Source organism: Talpa occidentalis, unplaced genomic scaffold (assembly GCF_014898055.3).
Source record: "Talpa occidentalis isolate TD23 unplaced genomic scaffold, MPIMG_talOcc4v2.1 talOcc4.12, whole genome shotgun sequence".
In the NCBI taxonomy this organism is placed as follows: Eukaryota; Metazoa; Chordata; class Mammalia; order Eulipotyphla; family Talpidae; genus Talpa; species Talpa occidentalis.
Genome location: NW_023601212.1, coordinates 38,227,509 through 38,245,822, shown reverse-complemented (window position 1 = coordinate 38,245,822; position 18,314 = coordinate 38,227,509). Strand labels below are relative to the sequence as shown.

The 18,314-nt window shown below is 39.3% G+C and overlaps 1 protein-coding gene across 1 annotated transcript in view; it reads right to left on the bottom strand.

The window, feature by feature from the left end:
- The window catches only part of LOC119242148 (olfactory receptor-like protein OLF4), a 46,285-nt gene that overhangs the window by 9,578 nt on the left and 18,393 nt on the right, over positions 1–18,314 (bottom strand). The window contains exon 3 of the mRNA XM_037507919.2: positions 3,578–3,834. The gene's annotated coding sequence lies outside the window, so the exon portion shown is untranslated. The remainder of the gene's footprint in view (positions 1–3,577; positions 3,835–18,314) is intronic.

Sequence of the window (18,314 nt, the reverse complement as noted above, 5' to 3'; positions counted from 1 at the left end):
ATTTGGATCCCTCATGGCAGTACTAGCACCCTATGTGGGACGTCAGATACATGACGTCACCACCATGATAGCCAGCTTGGGAGAAGTTGAGAGCCGGCGCTCTCAGAAAGGAATACGGGTAGTTTCAGAAAGGTCAAAAGGAATGCCAAGGAGGGCAAGGAGGCCTCTTGGCATCACAGAACCTATAAAAGTCACCCGTAAACAAATGTGGATGGATTTAATAAGAGCAGGCGTAGATAGCACTAAAATAGACGCACAGCCCAATGCATATTTATTGGAATTATGGCAGCAGCTGCGAGAAGACCAGAGGTTCACACCCATGAGAAGGACTGCTGCTCAAGGGGAGCCTGGAAACCCCAGGCCTCAGGCACGCGCCCTGCGGCTGGAAGACCACTTGCTGCCAGCCCCGTCCTCGGGTGATGGCCTGATATCCTTTGAATAGGGTGAGGGCCAAGGAACCCGTCCACAGGGGACGGGCGGGGACCGGAGGCCACATGTGGAGCTTGCCATTCACTGGTCCCCGACTAACGTACAAAGGGTTTTAGCGCTAGTAGACACAGGAGCAGAATGTACTCTGCTCTATGGAAATCCGGAAAGATTTCATGGGTCTACTTGTTATATTGATGGCTATGGAGGCCAGAGTGTCAAGGTGACAGCAGTAAAACTATCTCTGGGGATTGGGCGATTACCCCCTAAAGAGTATAAAGTGTATGTATCGCCCATCCCGGAGTACATCCTGGGGGTGGATGTACTACGTGGCTTATGGCTAGAAACCACAATCGGAGAGTTTCGCCTTAGAGTGCGAGTGGTAAAGGCAGTGGTGAGAGGACATGCTAAGCATCCGCCCCTACAACTGCCAGTCCCTAGGCGAGTGACTAATACCAAGCAATATCGGTTGCCCGGAGGCTACAAAGAAATTACAGGCACAATATCAGAGCTGGAGAAAGTGGGCATTGTGCGTACTGCCCACAGCCCCTACAATTCGCCAGTGTGGCCGGTGAAGAAGCCCGATGGCTCTTGGCGCATGACAGTAGATTATCGTGAATTGAATAAGGTAGTTCCCCCCTTGCATGCTGCAGTGCCTTCAGTGGCAGATTTGATGGATCGTCTGAGCCACGAGCTGGGAATGTACCATTTTGTAGCTGATCTGGCAAATGCTTTTTTTTCCATAGATATAGCCCCAGGAAGTCAAGACCAATTCGCCTTCACCTGGGAAGGCCGGCAGTGGACATTCACTGTGCTGCCACAGGGATACCTGCACAGCCCGACTCTGTGTCACGGGCTGGTGGCAGCAGATTTGGCCCGGTGGGAAAGGCCATCTTCAGTGCGTTTATACCATTATATTGATGATATTTTATTGACAAGTGACTCTCTTACAGATCTGGAAAAGGCAGTACCTCTCTTATTAACACACCTGAAAACATGCGGCTGGGCAATCAACGAAAGCAAACTGCAGGGGCCTGGACTGTCAGTTAAGTTCCTGGGAGTTGTTTGGTCGGGTAAGACAAAGGTTATCCCTGAAGCTGTGATAGATAAAGTTCAAGCTTACCCCACTCCAACCACAGTGAAGCAGCTGCAAGCCTTTCTGGGTCTGCTGGGTTACTGGAGGGCATTTATACCTCACATGGCCCAGCTCTTATGGCCCTTGTATATGTTAATACGTAAGGGAGCCAGGTGGGATTGGTCAGCTGAGGCAGACACAGCATTTGCCACGGCCAAACGAACTATAAAGACTGCTCAGGCCTTGCAGGTTTTTGACCCAGCCCGACCCTGTGAGCTCGATGTACATGTTACTCAGGAAGGGTTCGGGTGGGGACTCTGGCAGAAATCAGAGAGGCTACGACAGCCTATTGGGTTCTGGTCCCAACTCTGGAAGGGGGCTGAGGTTAGGTATTCCTTAATTGAGAAACAGTTAGCTGCGGTATATGCAGCCTTACTAGCCACAGAAAGTATAACTGCCACAGCCCCTGTCTCAGTGAGAACCACTTACCCAATAGCTGGATGGGTACGGGACTGGACAACAAAGCCCCATAGTGGCACTGCTCAAACGCCCACTTTGGCGAAGTGGGGGGCATACTTAGAACAGCGCTGCACCCTGTCAACTAGCCCCTTAAGGGTGGAGTTGCAGGAGGTTCTTGGTCCTGTGACATATACTAGTATGGAACCAAATTCAGAAGCCTGTATAGAAGCCGAACCTGAAGCTAGTCCCTACAAGGAGGGTCGAGCACCGATTCCAGCAGAGGCCTGGTATACAGATGGCTCCAGCCGGGGCCAGCCAGCCTCTTGGACAGCGGTGGCTGTACACCCAGAAACAGACACTATCTGGTTCGAAACTGGGACGGGACAGAGCAGCCAATGGGCTGAACTGCGAGCAGTATGGATGGTGGTGGCCCATGAGCCTTCCCCTGTAGTAATCTGTACTGACAGTTGGGCTGTGTACAGGGGTCTGACACTGTGGATTTCCACATGGAATTTAAATGACTGGACAGTTATGCATCGGCCATTGTGGGGCCAGGCCCTATGGAAAGATCTATGGGATCTGGGGCATCAGAAGCAGGTGACTGTTTATCATGTCACAGGACATGCCCCATTAGCCTCACCAGGCAATGATGAGGCAGATACCCTAGCCCGGGTTCGATGGCTTGAAACTGCTCCAGGGCGGGATGTTGCGCAGTGGCTACACAGGCGCTTGCTCCACGCAGGGCAGAAGACAATGTGGGCCACTGTACGTGCCTGGGGTCTACCTGTAACTTTAAAAGAAATCCAGACTGCATGTGAAACATGTGTAGTATGTTCTAGGACTTACCCCCGGAGACCTTTTGCATCTACAGGCCAGGTGTTGCGGGGGCAGGTACCCCTGACACGCTGGCAGATTGACATCATTGGACCACTACCTCGCTCCGATGGACAACAATATGCTGTCACCTGTGTGGACACTGCTACCGGGTTATTGGCAGCTTACCCTGCTCCACATGCGGACCAAAAGGCAGTTTTGGCAGCACTGGCACGCCTATGTGCTGCATATGGACGTCCGCTGGTAGTGGAGAGCGATCAAGGGACTCGTTTTACAGGAGCCCGGGTGCAGCAGTGGGCCAAGAACATGGGTGTTGAATGGAAGTTTCACACTCCCTATAATCCCAAAGCTGCAGGGATTATAGAGAGGTATAATGGCCTACTGAAGCAAGGACTAAGAGCCACTGCCCCCACTCAGACGCTGGCCGGGTGGAGCCGACGTCTCTGGGAGGTGTTGCAGACATTGAATGAGAGGAGCAGGAGAGGCGGCCTGGCTCCAGTGGAGGCATTGCTACATCGTGCCGCTGCTCCCATCCAATTACAAATAAAGACGTCAGACATCTTATTAAAACCGGGACTTGGACAGCAGGGCAACATCCTATTGCCAGCCCCAACTGGAGTGGACCCAGGGCAGACTGTGGACTGGGAATGGCCCTGGACAGTGAAGGCTCCCCACATGCGGTGGGTGGCTCTGATAGCCCCTTGGGGTCGTGGCCTGGAGGCCAATTTACAGATAAAACCATGGGTGAGTGCGCAGTGGCCGCCACGGGTGCGTGTTACCCACCCTGGAGTGACAGATCAGCAGGCAATCCTCAAGGGGACATTTGTAATAACTCTGTGGCCCATTATGAGCTCTCCACTCCTGCTGCATGTAGAACCCACTGATGCCTCTTCACTGGCAAAGCGAGTGTGGTATTCACGCCCTGGAAGGCCACTGATGCCAGCAACAATATTGTCTTCGGATGCCAAATTGGCATGTATATTGCCCGATGGGAGGGATCTCCCATTGCTGGTACCGGTAACTTCTCTGTCCTTCCGCCCCTAGGAAAATTAAGTTTAGTCATTTTGTGGTGTGTTTGCTTTTGTGGTCCAGGGCTGCACTGTTTATGTTTGCTTAAAAAAAATTGTACATACGTAGACTATGTGGCAGAAAACCCTGAGGGGGTGGACTGTAGGGTAAGGTAAAAGGTATCAGGCTTTTCTGCCCTTCCGCCATCAGGATAGATGAGAGAGCCCTGTGATCCTGGGTGCATGCCTGATGGCGGGCACCTGAAGTGGGTACACCTGCGCTAAAAGACTGATAATATAAGGGTGGTGCAGCAGAGTGCGGTGTGGTGGTAGTGCGGTGTTAAGGGTGGAGGAGTGGAGTGTACGGAGGAGTGTTGGAGCGACTACAAACCACGGCGAAGAGCATGTGGCTGCTAGAACCGTTCATAAACCTGCTCAGAATGGGTTGGTTGCTTTACACTGACTTTAAGATGATTAGTCCTAATTATCCATGTTGGTTTAAGGTAATTACACTGATTGTATCAATGTTGGAACAGGAGGGAGAAGTGTAGATGTCAGAGATAGATTTGAAATTGCTATGCTGCTGACTTGAGGATGAATGAATGGCCATGGGCTAAGGAACATATGTGGGCACTACAAACTGAAATAGGAAAATTAGTGGATATTCCCTGTGTCTCCAGGAGAAATCCAACCTTTAAAACATCTTTTAATATAATTTTTACTTAAGTAACATTGCATTAAAAATTATATAAGTTTCAGGTGTGCATCATTATTAATCAACACCTGTTTTACTGTGATTTCACCACTAAAAGACAAATTCAACTCTTCATTTTTTATTACCCAATAAGATCCATTTCAAGTTCTCACTATCAGAAGAGCAAAAGTATAAATTTGTTTCTTTTAAGTCATGAGTATGTAAATCATTTATTTAAGTACATTGTTTTATATCCTTGTTAGTGTTTTGACAGTGCAGGATCAGGTGTGGTTGCTATAACCTGCCCACCACAAACCCCTCATTGTGTTCTGGCTCTGCCTGTTCTCAACATTCCCCCGCCCCCTATGGATGCCTCAGATAGATGGTCAGCTCTCAAGGGTTTGCTTTAAAGGTTGTCTTTGTCTGACACTTTATTTAGTTTCTCTATATTCTACATATAAGCGACACCATCTGGTATTTATCATTCTCCTGCTGGCTTATTTTGCGTAGCATAATCCCTTCCAGCTCCATCATGTTGCTGTAAAAGGCGTGAGTTTACATGCAATTTGCAGCAATATGGATGGAACTGGAAGGGATCATGCTCAGCGAAATAAGCCAGAAAGAAAAAGAAAAATATTGGATGATCTCACTCATAGCAGGAATTTAGAAAACCTAAATAAGGGACCAGGAAAAAGACTAATTATAATAAAGAAAAATCAAAATTAACAAGCAACTATAAGCCAGAGACACACTAATGGGGGGGTGGTGGAGAAAAAGAGGGATCAGGGTCAAAATAAGGGGAGTGGGAATTGTAGGGGGAATATAACCAAAATGAATATGCATACACTGTGCAAAAATGAAAAATGATGTAAGAATTATATAAAATAAAATATTAAAAACAAAACAAAACAATGAGGCTCTGATGCATGCTATTTGAAAGAAGCCAGACACAAAAGCTAAATACTTTTTGATTCAATTTATATCAAATGTCCAGATTTAGCAGGTCCATAAAGAAAGAAAGAAATAGTTATTGCCAGGGTTTGGGGAGTAGGGGCCGATAAAGTGACTGCTAATGAGTATGGGATATCTTTCTGGGTAAAATAAAAAATGTTGTGCATTAGATATGGATGCTCAATTGTGTGAATACTTCAAACACCACTGAATTGTAAAGTTTCCCAGTTTTATGGTATATGAATTATGTTCCGATAAATGATAATGAAATTTAAAAAACAAACAAAAAAAATGGTGTGAGTTTATCTTTCTGATTGCTGAATAGTGTTGCACTGTGTATATGTACCACATATTTTTGACCCACTCATTTTTTGGGGGGTGCATTTAGGTCACTGCCATAGCTTGGCTATTGTAAATAGTGCTGCAATAAACTTAGAGATGCAGGTTCCCTTTCAAATTAGTGTTTTCATGTTCTTTGCCTAGATACTTAGGAGTGGAATTGCTGGGTGATAAGGAAGATCCATTTTTAACCTTTGAGAAACCTCTAAATTGCTTTCCATAGCGGGTGAATTAGTCTACATTCCCACCAACAGTGTAAGAGGGTTCTATTTCTTCCGGCACTTGTCTCTGGTCTTTTTGATATGGGCCATTCTCATTGGTCAGGTGGTATCTCATAGTGTTTCGCATTTGCATTTCCCTGATTGTAAGTGATGATGAACATTTTTTCATGTACCTATTGGCCACTTGTATGTCTTTTTTGGAGAAGTGACTGTTTAGCTCTTTTACCCAGTTTTTCGTTGGGTTATTTGTTTTCTTTTTGTTGAGTTGTGTGATCTCTTTGTAGATCTTTGATATCAGTCCCTTGTCAGATGTATATATCCTCCCTTTCAGTAGGGTGTCTGTTCATTTCAGTTTTGAGTTGATTTTTGTGTATGGTGTGAGATAGTGGTCTAATGTCATTCTTTTGCATGTGGTAGTCCAATTTTTCCACACTGTTTATTCTAGAGGCTTTCCATTTGTTCCAATGTATAGTCAATGTTTTGTATCATAAATTAGTTGTCCATATCTATCTGGACATATATGATTTTATGTCTGGGCTCTCAATTCTATTCTATTGGTCTTTGTGTCTGTTATTGGTCCAGTACCATGCCATTTTAATTATTATGGTTTTACAGTATAGTTTGAAGTTTGGAAGTATGATACCATTTCCCTCCCTCCTCCTTTTTTTTTTTTTGTCAGTGTAGCTCCATTTTGGTTATTTGGGGTCATTTGCGGTTCCATTTGAATTTCAGTAATAGTTGTTCCATTTTTTTGAAGCATGCTAATGAAATTGGGATTGCATTAAATCTGTAAAAATATTTGGGTAGGATTGTAACAGGGTGGTCCCTAGGAAAGGGGGAGGTTCCAGGTTCCCTGCCCCACCCAAATGGAGGGTGGAGCTGAGCAGGGAGAGAAGAAGCTGCAGAGGAGACTGAGGAAGGAAGGAACAGGATGGAGAGCCAGAAGGAGACCAGGAGGAGGCACATGGAGCCTAGAGACACGTGAAGAAACTGTGCTTGTCTTTTGGTGGTGGACTGGGTGACACAGATGTGGGTGAGACCTGTGGAGAGGTGACAATGGCAGCTTTTATCTTGATTCTGATTTTGCTCTTTTCCTTCCGGGCTTGTCTGGTTGTTTCTGACCCTTTTCTGTGGGTTCCCACTGGAAGATGCTTTAGTCTTGTGGCAGGCTTTGGGGCCTTGCTCTGGGCCAATCCCATTTGGATGGAGTTTTACCCACGAGGAGACGGGTAACTTTGGGTGCTTGATTTAGAAACTAGATTCTTTGCCTTTCCTGTATTGTTTCCTAATTGTATTAAAGTTCCTTCCCATTAAAGTCTCACATGTTTTGTGTTGATGCGGCGGATGGCAGAACCCATTTAGAATAGGCAGGTTTGTGGGGTTTGGGCTGCCCCTCTCCCTGCCCTGTAACAGATTGTCCATTTTGACAATGTTGATTCTTCCAGTTCAAGAGCAGGAATATCTTTTCATTTCTTTATGTCTTTTTCTGTTTCTTTTATCAATAGATTATGGTTCTCCTTGTAGAGGTCCTTCATCTCCTTTGTTAGATTTATTGCTATGTTTTTAATTTTTTTGGGTGTGATGGCAAATGGGATTAAAAAAAATTTCTTCCTCTTCCTCACAGTCACCTCTTCCTCTAGGTGACTGTGTACATATAGGAAGGAAATTGTTTTTTGTGTATTGATTTTGTAACCTGCCACTTTGCTGAACTGGTTTATTGTTTTAACTGATTTTTCTACGGAGTCTTTATTAAAGTTCTCTATGTATATTATCAAGTTATTTGCAAATGATATCTTTATTTCCTCTTTCTCAATATGCATTCCTTTTACATCTTTCTCTTGTCTAGTTGTTCTAGCTAGGACTTCCAATACTATGCTGAAAAGTAGTGGTAAGAGTGGTGATTCTAAGTTAATTTAATGATAAAACATAAAACATGTCAAGGAATGCTTATATGAAGATATATATTTCATAATCTATGTTTTCCAGTGACTAAAGTAGGCAGTGTAGGAGTGGAATTGCTGGATTATATGGTAGCTCCATTTTCAGTAGTTTGAGGGCTCTCCACACAGGTTTCCATAGCGGTTGGACCATTTTGCATTCCCACTAGCGTGTAAGAGAGTTCCTTTTTCTCCACATCCTCTCCAGCATTTGTAGTTGGAAGTTATTTTAATGTGGGACATTCTCAATGGTGTGAAGTGGTATCTCATTGTGGTTTTGATTTGCATTTCCATGATTACAAGTGATATTGAACATTTTTCATATACCTGTTGCCCATTTGCATTTCCTCTTTGGAGAAGTGTCTTTTTAGCTCTTCTGCCTGTTTTCTGACTGAGTCATTTGCTTAGTTTTTGTTGAGTCATGTGAGCCCTTTGTAGATCTTTGCAATCAGTCCATTATCAGCTGTATGGAGTGCAAATATTTTCTCATATTAGTAGGGTGTATCTTTGTTTTGGTTGTTATAGCTTTTACTGTGCAGAAGCTTTTAGTTTAATGTAGTCCCAGATGGTTATCTTTTTCTTCACTTTCTGTGCTTCAGAGGATGAGTCTTTGAAGATGTTTCTGACATGTAAGTCATGGAGTGTTTTGCCAATGTTTTCTTTTATATATTTTATGGTCTTATGTTCAAGTTTTTTTTTTTTTTTACCCATTTTGAGTTGTTTTTTGTGCATGGTGTGAGGTAGTAGTCTAGTATCATTCTTTTGCATGTAGTGGTCCAGTTTTTCCAGCACCATTTATTGAACAGACTATCCTTGTTCCATTGCACAGTCTTTGCTCCTTTGTCATAGATTAGTTGTCCATATATGTGTGGTCTTATTTCTGGGTTTTCAATTTGATTCCATTGGTCTGTGTGTCTGTTTTTATTCCAGTTTCGATTATTGTTTTTATTCTAGTTTTGATTATTATGGCTTGTAGTATAGGTTGAAATCTGGGAGTGTGATGCCTCCATTCTCCTTCTTTTTAGTTAGGAGCACTTTGGTTTTTATGATTTTTGTGATTCCATATGAATTTTAGCAGTATTTGTTCTATTTCTTTAAAGAATGCCATGGCAATTTTTATCAGAACTGCACTGAATTTGTAAATTGCTTTTGGTGGGATGGCCATTTTGATAATGTTAAAATCTTCCAGTCCATGTGCAGGGGATGTCTTTCCATTTCTTTGTGTCTTCTTCTATTTCTTTTAACAATGCTTTTTAATTTTCTTTGTATAAGTCTTTCACCTTCTTTGTTAGGTTTATTTTTTATTGAGGTAACATTTGTTTACAACACTGTATATGACTTAGGGGTATAGTTTTACTTCTCTTCAGATGTATGTAGCCACACCACAACCACTATCAAATCATCTACATTACTCCACCATAGTCATTTAGGACTACTTTTGATGTCCAAAGTATGCAATGCAATATTTTTATGGTGGTAAAATTCAGATAACATAAAAGTAGTCATTATAACCATTTGAAAGTGTATAATAATTCTGTAGTATCGAGTGCATTCACAATGCTATATGAAAATTTAGTTCCAGGGCCTCCCTGGTGGCGCAGGTGGTTGAGAGCAGCACTGTGAATCTGTCTGCAGCCTCTGCAGCACCGGTTTGATCCCGGCTGGCTGGTGAGGGTCCCACATGGCGCGGCAGATCTCTCCTGTCTTGCCCACTGCTCCCCTCAGCAGTTTATTTCGGTAATTCTGCCTGTTGTGTTCCCTGCTCTGTCTCTGGTGATTCTTCTCACCCTCCTGTATATCTGCCCTGTACCCCGGTTCTTGTATAAAAATAAATAAATCTTTAAAAAAAAAAGGAAAATTTAGTTCCAAACTTTATCACCCCAAAAGGAAACATTATACCATGAAACATTCACTTATCTTTAACTTCTCTAGCCCTGCAACCATTAATCCAACTTCTGTCTGTATGGATTTGCCTATTCTGGGTATTTCATACAAAGGAAACCATATAATATGTAGTTTATTATTGTCTTCTTTCACTTAGGACTACTTCCCATTTTTATGCCCCATTTCTTTCTGCCTGGAGGCTTCTTATCTTGAAAACTCTTAATTCTTCCTTGAGATTTATTCCAAATTTCCCCCTAATTTTGGATACCCTGTTTTTTGTCTCCCTCTTATTTACCCCCATTGATAGAGCTGGACAAGTTTAATTGTACTCTATCTATATGATGTCACCTATTGTGTGGTTTTAAATTTATTTATTTTGTGTATATTGTCTCTTTGATGGCAGGGGTAATCTCATCTCTTCTTTCATTCCAGAACATAGCCAACAGTTACTATATGTTTAACATATATGTTTAACATATAGTAATTATTGATAATTATTTCCTGAATGAATAAATGAATGAATGAGTTTGAACTGAAACTGATAGTAATAAAAGGAGAAACAGATAAAGTTTGTGTGAAAGATACATAGGAAGGAAATGGAAAAAAGGGCATCAACTACTGTAGTGAATGTCAAAAACAAAGGAACCCAAGAAGCAGTAGGCTGCAGTTGATACTAAAGTTATTTACAAGTTCAAGGTCTTAAAATTGGGAGCATTTTGTTGAAATTTTATCTCTTTATCCATGTTGGAAATTTTGGAAGGTGATGCTGCTGAAAGTGATTCACCCCGCATACCTCATTTCTTTACGCGTATGAGGATATTCTGACTTCCCAAGGTGAGATTACTGGAGTTTACTCTCAATGGTTCTGTTTCTTCCATGAATAATTGTTAAAGATGAGAGGTTTGCCTTCAGAAGGGGTTAAGGGATAGAATCAGTTAATATCTTTGGGAGATGCAGTTGTGCTTCCTTTGCTATTGGTTGAGCCAAATTACAATATAATAATTGTACAATATAAGGCAAGCCTTACAATGTTGGAAGCTTCCAGGATGGAATAACTTTGTGCCTCACTAAATAAAATGCTCTATTATTACTTTGTGCTGTGAGGATGAAGATTCTCTAGAAGTTAGGGAGCTAAAACAAAGTAGACTTGATTTTGGTAGTCATACCCCTTGGGGGTAGCTACGGATTCCAATGTATATCTCTGAACCAACACCAGGATCTTTCCCTTATATGTGCTCTATACAGCAAGTTATAAGAAGGGACCCTGTATATTTAAATGTATTTAACTCATCATAAACCTGAATCAAAGGGTTGAACAAGATTTACCAAATTCTTAGGACTTTGGCTCAGAAATTTGAAAATCATCAAAAGTTCTTTATTACATTGCATCTCAGTATGTTTTGTATTTTAATTATCTGTACTTTTGCTACCCCTTTAGCTAAAAAAAATTAATATGTATTGTTAGTATCAATCATTGTTTACACTTTCATTTGTCTTACATAAATTTTATAAAATTTCTAAATGTAGTCAAATATACTCACTTCTTTTAGATATTCATATTCTTTCTAAGCTTTTTATGTGATTTTTAAATTTTTATGCATTGTATTTTATTTTATTATTTTTTATCGTGTTTTTTTTAAGATTTATTTATTTATTTATACAAGCACTGGGTATAGTCAGAACGCGGGAGGGTGAGTGAATTCACCAGAGCCAGAGCAGGGAGCAGAGCAGGCAGAAGGACCGAAGTACACTGCTGAGGGGAGCAGCGGGCAGCAGGAGAGGTCTGCACACCATGAGGGACCCTCCTCCGGTGGCCGGGGAGCAGACAGGGATCAAACTGGCACTGCAGAGGCTGCGGGCAGCTTCGCAACCCAGCGCTCAACCGAGGTGCCACCGGGGAGGCCCTGCATTGTATTTTAGAAAAAGAAATATGTCTTTTGCTCAGTTTTAAAAAAATTAAGATATTTCATTGTTACACTATAAATGATTAGCTTTGGTATGATCTTATATGCCCTAGAGAGCATGGTAAGTCTTTTGTGCCATATTTTTTTTTTTTTTAATGAACGTTATTATTACTCATTTATTTTTGTTAATGTCATTACCTCCTCATAGCTAGCTTTTTCAGGATATTTACTTATAAATACAACAGCGATGAAAAAATATAGTGAAAATATATACAATTTCATAAAATCCCAAAGGCTTTCTAAATTCGGTGCTGCTTTTACTACTTAACAGGAGGCCAAGGGGACACAGGATTTTTTCAGAACCTGAGGGAATCCGCTGTTGAGGGGCTCTGTCACCCTGGTCTGGTTTAAGTGAACAGTCCTGAGATGTCAGAACAAGATCAGACAATGAGAGTGTGTTTCATTCCTGCGGAAGTCACTGTGTGTTTCGCGAGCATATTTTGCACATTATATTTCAAGCAAGTTCCTTCAGATGACAGTCAACATTCAACTGAATCTCAAGATGTAAATAGGTCAAACTTTCTCTTTAGTGTTTGCTTCAACTTGTATGGAGTTTGGGATTCTACTTAATGAATTTAGGAGACTAGGGAGATGTATGTAGTATGGTTTTTAAAGAAATGGACTGTGTGCTGTATTTTTAATTATCTACTTTTTAATATCTAAACATTTATAGAAGAGGTTACCTAACATCATTTCTTTCTATAATCATTTTATTTTTGGTGCCAATTTGTTTATCCAGATAAGCTTTAGAATCAACTGTTCTTGTGGCAAGAAAAATAACATGAAATTTTATAGGAATATTACATTAAAGTTACATTTTAATTTAGAAAGAATGGACATTTTTATTATATTCATATTTTCATTCCAACAACAGGCATTTAATTCTATATATTTTGGCCTTTTGGGGGATATTTCTGTATTTCTTTTTAAATGCATATTCTGAAAATTTATTGACAACTTTTAGTGTACTTTAGGTTTGATTCCATTAAGGTATCCCTCATATTGTATCTCTGATTTTGCTATCATATTGGGAAAACCTTTTATTTTTCTGTGTTTATGAAGTATCATGCCAGTTTTTAGATTTTTATTATTATTTTTAAGATTTTTTTCTAAAGTTCTAATTTCTCCAAAATGTTATTTTTTTGAAGTAACAGTACATTATAAAATTATATTAATATCAGGTGTGCATCATTGAAAATCCAAATGTAGATATACTACATTAACTTCACCTCTAAAAGTACAATTCTATCTATCACATGTAACTGTTTCCTTTTATACCTTGATATCCCCCTTCCTCCTCTTTTAGTAACCATTAATTGGTCTTATAGTCTAAAAGTTTATTTTTGCTTCAGTTAGTTCATCCTCTTGTTTTTCTATACACTGTGTATATACACACACAGTGTTAGTCTTTATCCATCTGACTTATTAAGCTTGTTAACCTCTAGTTTCATTCCATTTTGTTGCAAATGGCAACATCTCAGCTGCTTTTTAAATAGCTGAGTAGTACTCTATTGTGTGTAAGTACCACATTTTCTTTAAGCATTTGTCTGTTGATGGGTACTTAAGTTCCAACTCTTAGTTAATCTAAGTATTTCTACAATAAACAAGAGGGTATATATATGACTCATTGAATTAGTAATTGAAAACATTTATTTCACTTTAGGTCTTATTACATTGATTTGATATTTCATTAAATTTATGGCAAGAGTAGGAATTTTTATTTTTCTTTCTTTCAAAGTAACAACTCCAGAACTTCTAATTTAACATGATGCTTACCATGATTTGGGATTTAAAAATCATATTATTTAAAGTAGATGACTAAATGTTTAATGGCTAATGGTTTCTTCAGTAAAATATAATGTTCAATCCTATCTTCACATTTCCAAAAAGATTTCAAACACTAAATGTGTAACAAGAGACCATCAAGGTATCAGAAGGCACATAAATGCAGCTATTTCTGAATTTGCAAAAAAATTGCAGAAATAAAAAAATTAGTAATTAGACCACAAATTTTAAATTTATGAATTTGAGAAAATGTGCCTTTCAGAAAATTAGAATGCAAAACAAAATATATTTGTCTGATTAAAGTTAATACTTTTAATCTATAAAAGCTCCATTAGAAAACAAAGTATAATACATTACTGGTTGTAAATAATGGATTGGTAATGATAATTCTGTTATAAGTGGCAATGACGTTAGTAATGCCATAGTTACAAAATAAGTGTGTAAACAGTTGTAACTACGTTAAAGTATATGACTTAGAGGTTTGTGGTACATAGTGGTGCAATCATTTACTCACTATGGTCCATTCTCCCTGGTGTTCTTTTATCCCCTGGGCTTGACCTCCATTGTTCATTACACCTCCCAATGAAAATTTCCCCAATTTTGAGGTGGGGTTCCTTCATCTATCAGGACAGAAAGACAATTTTTGCTAACCATCTGAGTCCCAAGTAAAGAAATCTGGACCTTAGCCAAGAGAAAACAAAATCATTCCAATTAACTTTGCCTCAACTTGTGTTGTTACTCCTGAAGGTGCAATATAAGGAAAGTTGAAGTTATGTAGTGAGAGAGGCATAGTACGTTGTGGATCACTGGTCATACAGGGGGGACTCTGTAAATATCTACTGGTCAAAACAAGTACAGTAGATGTACCTTAGTATTCCATTCCAGAAGGCATGAGCCATCTTTTTCATTTAACAAGAGAGTGATTTTAAAGTCACAATCAAGTGGTTTTTTTTTTTTTTTTTTTTTTTTTAAGAAAACAGTCTTTGAGAGACTGATTTCAGCCCAAAGGATAATCAACAGGTTAATACCTTTCCCACCGGAAAGGCAGACCTATTGTGAAGTCCACTATGCTCATGCCATTATATCAAGTGTTATACCACCCACTTTATCAATGCTTTATTGTGCAAACCATTACTTTTTCTCCTTACAGTATTGCTGTTCTTGTTGCTACTGAAGTATGCTCTAAAAACAACTTCATGAAATCCACATGGAATGAAAAAAACGGAAATTCTTGAGAATGTTGCTGACTAAAATGTGCAACTTTAAAGAAAATTTTTTTTACATCATTGTTCATTTTTAAACAGTATTTGCTTCTACCCACACCCTCAGGTTGAGTCCCCATGAATTCCTTCACCAATGCACCCATGCACCATCACCATAGTCCCCTGTGGTGATAATAATTACTTCTAGCTCCATCCATGTTGCTGTGAATGGCATGAATTTATCTTTTTTGATTGCTGAATAATATTCCATTGTGTATATATGCCACATCTTCTTGATCCAGTCATCTATTTTTGGGCATTTGGGTTGTTTCCAGGTTTTACCTATTGTAAATAGTGCTGCAATGAACATAGGTGTACAGGTGTTCCTTTGAATCAATGTTTTTGTGTCCTTTGGGTAGATCCCTAGTAGTGGAATTGCCGTGTAGTATGGGAGCTCAGTAGACTAAGGAACCTCCAGACAGCTGTCCAGAGTGGTTGGACCAGTTTGCACTCCCACCAGCAATGTAGGAGAATTCATTTTTCACTACATCCTTGCCAACATTTGTTGTTGCTTGTTTTTTTTTGATGTGTGCCATTCTTACTGGTGTAAGGTGGTATTTCAATGTGGTTTTAATTTGCATTTCCCTGGTTATCAGGGATGTTGAATATTTTTTCATATGCCTGTTGGCCGTTTGTATTTCCTCTTTGGAGAAATGTCTTTTAAGTTCTTCTGCCCATTTCTTGACTGGATTGTTTATTTTGTTTTTGTTGAGCCCTATGAGTTCTTTGTATATCTTTGTGATCAGTCCCTTATCAGTTGGCTGGAGTGCAAAGATTTTTTCCCAATCAGTGGGGTGTCTCTCTGTTTTGGTTAGTGTCTCTTTGGCAGTATAGAAGCTTTTCAGTTTGATGTGATCCCACCTGTTTATCTTTGCTTTCACTATCACTTCTATGGGTTGTGAGTCTTTCCAGATGTTATTGCGATGTATGTCTTATAGTGTTTTACCTATATTTTCTTCTATATATTTTATGGTTTCAGATCTTATGTCCAGTTCTTTTATCCATTTTGGAGTTGATTTTTATGCATGGTGAGAGGTAGTGTTCTAGTTTCATTTTCTTGCATGTGGAGGTCCAGTGTTCCCAGCACCATTTATTGAACAAACTGTTCATGTTCATGTTCTATTGCATAGTCTTTGATCCTTTGTCAAAGATTAGTTGTATATATAAGTGTGGCTTTACTTCTGGGCTATCTATTCGGTTCCATTGGTCTGTGTGTCTGTTTTTGTTCCAATACCAAACTGTTTTAATTATTGTGGCTTTGTATTATAGCTTGAAGTTTGGAAGTGTGATACCTCCTTTCTCCTTTGTTTTCGTCAGTAGGGCTTTGGCTATTCGTGTTTTTTTTTTTTTTTTTTTTTGTGGTTCCGTATGAATTTCATCATTTGTTCTATTTCTTTGAAGAATGTCATTGAGATTTTGATTGGAATAGCATTGAATCTGTATATTGCTTTTGGTAGGATGGACATTTTAATAATGTTAATTCTTCCACTCCTTGAGCAGAGGATGTCTTTCCATTTCTTTTGTCTTCTTCAATTTCTTTTAACAGTGTTTTATAATTTTCTTTGTATAGGTCTTTCACCTCTTTTGTTAGGTTTATTCCCAAGTATTTGCTTTTTTTGTTTCAATTATAAGAGGGATTTTTTTTTATTTCTTCTTCAGATTGTGTATAGGGAGGCTACTGATTTTTGCGTGTTGATTTTGTATCCTGCTACTTTACTGATCTGGTTGATTATTTTGAGTAGTTTTTCTGTGGAGTTTTTAGTGTTCTCTATGTATATTATCATATTGTCTGAAAATAGTTTTACTTCTTCTTTTCCTATCTGGATTCCTTGTATGTCTTTCTCTTGTCTTATTGCCCTGGCTGGGACCTCCAGTATTATATTGAAGATCAGCGGTGAGAGAGGACATCCTTTTCTGTTCCTGATCTTAAAGGAAAGGCCTTCAGCTTTTTGCCATTGAGAATAATATTGGTGGTGGGTTTGTTGGATATGGCTTTTGTCATGTTAAGGTAGGTTCCTTGTATCCCGAGAATTTCAAGGGACTTCATCATAAATGGATGTTGGACTTTATCGAATACTTTCTCAGCATCTATTGATACGATCATATGGTTTTTATTTTTCTTTTTATTGATGTGTTGGATTATACTGATGGATTTTCATATGCTGAACCATCCTTGTGCCCCTGGGATGAATCCCACTTGATCATGGTGTAGTATCCATTTGATGAGTTGTTGGATTCTATTGGCAAGGATTTTGTTGAGGATTTTTGCGTCAGTGTTCATTAAGGAGATTGGCCTGTAATTTTCTTTTTTTTTGTGCTGTCTTTGTTTGGTTTTGGTATTAGTGTAATGTTGGCTTTGTAGAACATATTTGGTAGTATTCTTTCTTTTTCAGTTTTTTGAAATGTTTGTGTAGGATAGGCACTAGTTCAGTGCTGAACGTTTGGTAGAATTCATTTGTGAAGCCGTCTAAGCCTGGACTTTTGTTTTTGGGGAGTGCTCTGATTACTGCCTCAGTTTTGCTGCTTGTAATTCGTCTGTTTAGTTGTTCTATTTCTTCTTTGTCCAGCTTTGGATGATTGTATTGTTCTACGAATTTGTCCATCTCTTCTAGTTTGTTAAATTTGTTCGCATATAAGTGTTCATAGTAATCTCTGGTTATTCTTTTGATTTCTACTGAGTCTATTGTGATTTCTCCTCTTTCATTTATAATCCTATTTATATGTGTTTTCTCCCATTATTTCTTTTTAAGCCTTGCTATAGGTTTGTCTATTTTTTTTTTCCAAAGGACCAACTTTTGGTTCATTGATCTTTTGGATTGTTTTTTTAATTTCTATTTTGTTTATTTTTGCTTTCATTTTTATTATTTCCTTTCTTCTACTGGCTTTAGGGTTTTTTATTGTTCTTTTTCTAGCTCTTTGATATGTGAGATTAGGTTGTTTCTTTGAGTTCTTTCTTGTTTCTTGATGTGAGCCTGTATTGGCATATATTTTCCTCTTATTACTGCTTTTTGCTGCATACCATATATTCTGGAAATTGGTGTGTCCTCCTTGTCGTTCAATTCAAAGTATTTTTTAATTTTTTCTTTGATCTCCTCATTAGTCCAGTGTCCTTCCAATAGTGTGGATTTCAATCTCCATGAAGTGGGAGGGTTCCTTGTTTCCCTTTCATGATTGATTTCTAGCTTGATGCCTTTATGATTGGAGAAGATAGTAGGAATGATTTTGATCTTCATGTATCTGTTGATGTTTGCCTTTTGGCCAGCATGTGGTCGATTCTGGAGAATGATCCATGCGCACTTGAGAAAAATGCGTACTCTTTTTTTTGGGGTGTAGTGTCCTATAGATATCTATTAAGTCCATGAGTTCTAAGTTTTTATTTAGGGCTTTTTGTTTAATTTTTGTCCCATTGATCTGTCCATTGGTGAGAGTGGGGTGTTGAAGTCTCCCACTACATATGTATTTTCTTTAATGCTTGT